Here is a 7,879-nt window from a genome sequence, read left to right on the forward strand (position 1 = left end):
GCTGCTCTGAAGGTATTGGTGAGCAGATGCTGGAAGCAGTCACAGATGTCAGCACAACCTCACTGCAAGAAAATTTCTTTTGGCTCAAAGTTAATCCAACATGAGGGAGCAGAGTCACCCTGTGCTGAAACAGTTACTGCTGGAAGCACAACCCTGCCTGCAACGTGCATTCAAAGATCAAGCACAAACATCTAAAACCACAGACACAGCACACCCAAGACAAGACCGCTCACTGTAACGTGGACCCTGCCTTGCTGCTTTCTCAGTCTTGCGGCCAGTCTCTGCCCTGTGCTGGAGCCCACGTCCCGCAGCCTTCCCACCACACACCCCCATCTCGGTGCTGCTGCGTTTACCTCCCTCCTGTGCTGTGGTGCTTCCCCCTAAGGGAAGAAAGAAGGGCCTGGGCTTCTCTCTGATGCCCTGTCCTCCACTGAGCCTGACTCACAGCTGAGTCCAGCTTCTCACCCTGATCACACAGAGCAGGTGGTGGCACAATCTTCTCCTACTCCTTGATGAAGGAGCTGAGCTCTTTACACACCTGGTCCTTTCCCTACACCCTTCCCACGTACCCTGCCTCTCCACTCCGTGCTGATCTCAAGCACAGGTGGGAACACAGCAAAGACAGAAGTTTCTCTCATAGATACCCCTTTGCCCAGAGAAGGAATTGAAAGAAGACTCAGCTTTCTTTTTGCTTGGGTGATGTGTCTATGGAGGGAAAGAAAATCCTCCTTTCTCTTCTTCCCAGATGAAGCCAAGAGCAACAGGAGCTCCTCCTTCCCTTTTAACCTGCTCTAGTAGGTGTGCTTTGCCTTGAGCAGTTTCTGTGCAGCTGTGGTGGTTCTCTGTGCTACTGTGATGCTTGTGAAGATCCTCTAGTTGTCCCCCAGAGAAGATGAGGTTTGGTTGGGGTGGATTCTTGCCACTGCTGACTTGCAGGACTCAGACAATGAAAGATACACGCAAATATATGGAGCAGAAGGCCAACTCCAGGCAGGCGGTTCTTGTGATGTCCTGTTGGAGCCATCGGGGAAGAGTCAAGTCTTAGTTTAGGATTTTTCAGCCTGAGGTTTTCCATGCAGTCATTTCAATTAATGTTACGCCAGACCAGTCCGATTTCCAAGCAGGACAGACTCAGCCAGTACCCGCACGAGGGAGCTGCTGCATGCAAGTGTGTGGCCAGTGGCTCTGCAGGCTGGCTAATTGGTTCAAGTTTCTCCTTTCCAGTCCTGTACGGAGAAGATCGTGGGGTTTGTTTGTGCAGTCAGAGGTATCACACCATGTAGGATCCAGAACAGACGGCAAACCGCACACCAGCTCTAAGCTGACAGTGCTTTGCGCAATGGCACCAAATAACTGACACAGCCTTGGGAAAACCTTGAGACACCAGAGATGGCCAAGAGTAAACTACGAAGTGAGCAAACTGGCAGCAGAGAGCTCTGGGAGAGGTCATCTGCTTTCCAAAGGCCACCAGCCTTCCTGATGCAGCTGAGCCAGTGCAGCCTCTCACATTTGGCTCCCTCCCTACGGGGTCAAGACACTGACATCATGCTTTCTGGTCCAGCACAAACACAGCAGGTGTCCTACAGACCTTCTCCAGGACCTCTCCCCCCACCAAATTCCCTGTACCTCCCTAGCTTCATCTCCTTGGTTCTGCAACCCAAGCAGGTGTTTTTTTATCAGGATCCTGTTTATTCTAAAGACCTGCTAGGCAGGTAAATTTGTGACTGGATCCCAGTCTGCAGATTTAACAAGTGCACATTCTCCTCCATCATCCAGGTCATTAATGGAAATGCTGAACAAAACCAGACCCAAACCAGATGTCCCTGAACTTCACTCAGCAGACCCCTTCCTTTTCAACAGGGAACTGCAGATAACTCTCTGGGTATAATTATCTGGTGGGTTTGTACCTACCCAACTTGCCATCTACATCATCCCTAAAAGCCACTTAAACGGCACCCAGGGCTCTTCTTTACTGTTTACTGTGCCCTTACCCTGTCATAGAGGAAAATCAGATTATTTTGACCAGATTCTGTTCTTGACAGTTCCATAGGGCTCCTGCTTATCTCCACTGCTTACAAGTAGTAAGATTGTTTGTTCCAGCATTTTTTGGGTGGTGGGTGGGTGAGGGCATTTAACTACCAGCAGCTTCTGGCTTTTGACCCTGGTCCCCATTTGGAAGGGGATTACAAAGCTTGCGTTTTGCAGTCTTCCCATGCCTCAGTGTCCCCCAGTAGTTCTCACAGATAACAGTGAATATTTCTGGGATTGCCTTGCATGCAGTTCACCACACCCAGATGGTCTGAAAAATTCCCATTTACCTAAATACTCTTTTACTTGCACTTTCCTTATTCAAGGCCAGACTTTTAGCCCCCATCACCGGCATGGCCTGTGCTCTCCAGTTCCCCACAGCTGTCTTTACCTGAAGGCTAATGCAAAGGCATTGCTCAGCTGCCTCTCCTCAGTGCCTGCTTGCCTCCCTGCTAAAGCAGCACCACTGTCATCGGTTAGTCTCTCACTGTTAACGTGGAATCACAGCGTCACAGGGTACTCAGGGTGGGAGGGCACCTCTGGAGATCATGTTGCCCAGGCCCTGCTGAAGCAGCTCTCCTCCAGCAGGCTGCACAGTCACGTCCAGGCGGGTTTGGACGTCTCCAGAGAAGGAGACCCCGCAGCCTCTCCGGGCAGCCTGGGCCAGCGCTCCGTCATCCCCAGAGTCGGGAAGCTCTTCCTCACGTGCCGGTGAAACTTCCCGTGTTGCAGTCGGTGCCCGCTGCCCCTTGTCCTGTCCCTGGGCACCACTGGGAAGGGTCTGGCCCCGTCCTCCTGACACCAGCCCCTGGGATATTTGCAGCCATGTGACAAGATGCCCTCTCGGGGGGTGCAGACCTGCTTGCTGCCACCGCTCCCTTGCTGCGCGCCCGCTTTTACCGCGGTTCTCCCGGCAGGGCCGCAGGGCAGGCGGGCTGCGGGCACCCGAGCTCCGCGCTGCGGGCGTTAAAGGCCGGGCTCGGGCGGCGGGTGGCGGATCTGACCCCTGTGTTACTGCCTCCGGGGAGCTGCCTGCAGCCGGGCAGCGGCGGGCTGGGCTGGGGCACGGCCCCGCGGCCCCGCAGCCCGGCCCCGCCGGGTGGCAGCAGGTGAGCGGTGGCACCTAGCGGCCGCCGCACCGGGGCAGCGCCGGGACCGAGCCGGCCGCCGTGCGCAGCCGCTCTTCGGTTGGCAGAGACCCGTGAGATCGTCAGGTCCGGCCGTCAGCCCCGCGCTGCCGCGGCCACCGCTAACCCGTGTCCCCCAGTACCGCACCGACGGGGGTTTTAACACCCCCAGGGCCGGTGACTGCACGCCCTCCCTGGGCAGCCTGGTCCACGCTCGGCCACCCCTTTCCGTGGGGACATTTTCCCCAATACCCAACCTAAACCTGCCCTGGCGCAGCTTGAGGCTGTTCCCTCTTGTCCTGTCCCTTGTTCCCTGGGAGAAGACACCGACCCCCCCTGCCTACAGCCCCTGTCAGGGAGCTGCAGAGAGCGATCAGGTCTCCCCTGAGCCCCCTCCTCTCCAGGCTGAACCCCCCCAGCCGCGCCCCCTCACACTGGTGCCCCAGCCCCTTCCCCAGCCCCCTGCCCGGCTCTGGGCACGCTCCGGCCCTTCTGCGTCCCTCTGGCAGCGAAGGGCCCACAGCTGGAGACAGGGTTCAAGGTGCACCCTCGCTAGGAAGCCACGCTCCTGCCCACATCCAGAAAAGCCTACAGATCCTTTGCCTCTGCCGGTCCCTGTCAAATTTCCAGCCCTGCTTCACCGGTTCTCACAGCCTGGGGCTCTGTCTCCTCCTGCCCTTGCAGTCTTCCTCTCTATAGCACATCCCCTGCCCAGGCCGTGCCAGCTCTGTGGGGCTGCTGCCCTGCGCCTTGCATCCTCCCCGCATCCCTCTGACCATCCCTAAGCTGCTCCAGCTGCACATGGGTCCCCAAAGGCGCCTTCAGTGGGGACCACAGCTCCACTGAGCAATGACTCCTGCACAACAGGCAGCTAATTGCTGTAAAAGTAATTTTTACTTTTAGTAAAAGTTTAACAGTTTAACTAAAAGTTAGTAAAAGTTTAAAAAAGATTAAAAAAGTGACGAGCGAGGGGAAGCACGCGGCCGACTCAATATGAGTGATAAAGCAAGCTTCGATTTATTACGGCGCGATTATGTCTTATATACAGTTCCAGTTAATTATGCCTACAAGTCATCTGCTGATTGGCTAAGCTCTAAAGGGTTACATTTTCATACGTCCTCCTACTTGCGGTTTCTGCGGATAGCTAGCTACATATTTTTTTTTCCTCTCTTGTCTACGCGAATTCCTCAAAGTTATTTACAACATTAGGCACAAGGTCAGTGTGTTTTCTCAGCTTCCTTATCAGCATGCCTCAGCATAGCTGCAAGGCCTGCTTCAGCTAACTTACGCTAACTTTGTTTCACAAAGATCTTTAAGGGAGTCATGGCCATGATCACACAGCCATTCTGCAACAAAAAAGAATAAAACCAGTCTTGATGGTCTTAAAGGTCTTTCCCAACCTAAATGACATTCAACACAAAACCTCGAGATACATCCCCTCCAAAACAGGCCTGCTGGCTATTCTAGCTCACCAGCAACACAGAAAAAGGACTTTTCTTCACAAAGCACCAGGAGGAGTCATTTCCACAAAGCTTCAGGGAAATCGCACTGACCTGGGGAAGGGGAACGCCGTTATTAGCTTCCTGAGCCCCAGCAAGCGCTGCTGCTTTCCTCACACCTGCAGCTCAGTGCTCCAGACAACTTGCCAAACAGCAGCAGCAGCGATATAAAACACAGGAGAAATCAAAGTCTTCCCCTGCCTAGGTCTGGGCAATTTATTGTTATTTCTCATTTAGCCAGAAAGAACAGCAGAGTGAAGGGGCTGATGCTTGGGCTGTAGCACTTGTTCCCTGGGGAGGGCAAAGGGCAGGCCGGGTAAGGTGAGCCCTCCTGCAGCACTGCGAAGGGTGTACTCTCATTCTGGGAGGAGGGATGTGGCCATGTGAAAAGCTGCAATGCCTCTTGGAAGGGAAGAGAGGCTCCCTACAACGTGCTTTCAGCAAAGTCTCCTTCTGCTGACATGATTCATGCCCTGTGAAAGATACTTCCCACCCCAGCAGCCTGCAGGGATGGAGCAGCAGCAAAGAGCTCCTTCAGAGGTGAAGCCCCCTGGAGATGCAGAGCCCTGCCTCTAGTGTCCTGCTCCGCAGGGCCGAGGGGGCAGTGGGCAGCTGAGCTCATCCCACCAAGCATCACCTCCAAAGCACCAGGAGCACGTCAGGCAGTTTAGGCAGAAAAGAGCAACTGTGGGAACACCGCTGCACTGATGTTTTTGTGCTTGCAGGGGTGCCTGGCACAGCAAGGGAACGCCACGTGAGGAGAGAACTGGTGGCTGCCCCACCAGGACCACGGTGGTCACAGAGCATGCCCCCAGCAGCACTGTGCAGGAGAGAGGTCACCCCGCTACCCCCGAGTGTTCACCCGCCCCTCTCCAAAGAGAGCTTCCAGCTGTGGAGGCCAGTTGATTCCTCGTCCCCAAACACCCCCAGCTCGGCTGCATTTCCCCAGACTGGGGAAGGTGCCTCTCTGCCCTGACCCACCACACTGGGAAGCCCAGTGCAGGAGCCCTGCTCAGCAGGGAAGGCTCGGCAGGGGGCAGGCTGCTGCTGTCTCCTGGGGGGGGGAAGTGTAGCCCCCAGCCCCGCGGTACCTTTCCGTCCCACCACCTCGAAGGGCCAAATCCCGTCCTCCAGGCAGGAGCCAGCAGCCACCCAGAGGCTTGGACGCTGGGGTGCTCCCAGCCAGGCTCGGGCTCCAAGGCTCGTCTTGGCTTTACGAAGCACAGTGCTTTCCAGCAGCTGTATGCTCAGTTCAGAGGGTAAAAACAAAATCCTGATTTTTTTATCATCTTCCTCTCATTTCTAGCTCCCTGGTGGTGAGCACAGGGGCTCAGGCAGGAGCACCAGCCACTGATAGTGGCAGGAGGGGGATGCACAGGGGGACAGAGCCTGCCAGAGCCCTGACTGCTGCTAACCCTCAGGAAGACACAGGACTGAGACGGAGAAAGCAACGCTTCTCTCACAGTTCAGAACAAAGGCCAGGTATGAAAAAAAGCATCAAATAAACCAATCCATACATGACAGCATTTATTAGTCACTCTTACACATCACGCAGTGGTGGATGCACCCTGAGAGGAGCTGTCTCTGGGACCCTTCTGCCCTTGAGGTAGCCCTGGGTACATTAAATGCTCATTTAAAGCTCAAATCACTATTTGCAACAAGAGTTTCAGTTTTCTGGTAAAGATTCACTTTTTCAGCAGTACATGTAGAGAGAGGGCCAGTTTCTGATACACTGACCGAGCATCACTTGCCCCTGTGGACAAGATTACAAGAAAACTGATTTTTGCCCAGCCATCACATTTTATACCCTGAGTCTTAAACAATTCCCTGTATCAGGACAGCAAGCCACAAACTGACTGCTTTGCTGGCAGATAGCACGTTTGACTCCCACCAGGTCTGAAGAGCATCTAGTGTGTGCGAAAGGCCCCAGGTGCCATCCGGGATGGGTAACAGCATGCCAGATCCTGGCATGATCTGAAGTGCAGGAGGAGGCTTCTAGGAAGACAGAGCATCTCACAGAAAAATTAACAAAAATTAAGCTTTGGGAAAGGTAAAGAACAACAAGCATCTATGGCTCCCTTGCCTCACAGAGCGATCACTGCTGTGCAGGTGGCACAGAAGAGGCTGGACAGAGCAGTCTGCCGAAGGATGTAGCGGATGCACAGGGGGAGGTGAGAAAGAAGCTGCACTAACGAGGATGGTGGCAAAAAGTGATCAGTGCTGGGGACAGGGGCAGTGTGGCCACCAAGATCTTCACTTGCTTATCAGCCAACTGCCTGCAGCTAAGCTGTCACCAGTTACCTACCTGCTTCACGCAGGTGGGGACATGGAAACAAGGTGGCAGAATGGTTGATTTTTAAAAATTGTTATTTTTTATTTATTCTAATTCCAGGTAGGATATGCCAGTTAAGGCTGGCCTTAGATAAGAGAGCCCTGCCAGCCTCTGCAGGACAAGAGAGAGCACACACAGAGCCAGCTCCGCTCAGGCAGCTCGGGCAGTTGGTCTAAGCCACCCTGCCGTCCCCACCAGCGCAGAGGACAGCCGGTTTTCTGCATGGGACCAAAGGTGAGCAGGCTAAGATGACACAACCACCTCCGAATCAGCTTGTCATACTGCCTGTGGTCCTTTACTGGTGGTTTGCACATCAGAGCACAGTGGAAGCCATCAGGGGATCTCCTTGCACAAGGACCGCAAGCTTTCCTTAAAGCTTAGGATAATGCCCTGCCTCCATCTGGCCTTCTTGACTGCAGAGAATAGGATTTCATACACGGGCCGTGCCAGGAGCAGCTTCTCCACCACACTGACCACACTATGAAAACAAAGAATAATCTTTGTGTTCTTGATCAAAATATATTTTAACCCTTTTGATGCCAACAGAGGTGGCATGGCAGGCAAGCCATGATTTTGTTACACATACTGCGCTTTGGTTTAAGTAGATTTAAGAGGTGGGAAGAAATGGTTAAGGATAAGGAAACAAACTTTCTCTCCTGGCTGATTCCCTAACTTTGGAAAGCAACTAAGGTTTAACATGCATTGCAGCAAAGAGCTCTACAGAAGATGCTGGAGGAGTTACCCTGGGCTGTTAGGCTTATATTCCGCTAATGCAAAGCTTATGCCCACATCAGGGTGAAACACTGGCACAGGCTGCCCGGAGAGGTGGTGGGTGCCCCATCCCTGGAAACATTCCAGGCCAGGTGGGATGGGGATCTGAGCAACCTGACTTG

This window comes from Falco rusticolus, chromosome 9, assembly GCF_015220075.1.
Source record: "Falco rusticolus isolate bFalRus1 chromosome 9, bFalRus1.pri, whole genome shotgun sequence".
Classification (NCBI taxonomy): Eukaryota; Metazoa; Chordata; class Aves; order Falconiformes; family Falconidae; genus Falco; species Falco rusticolus.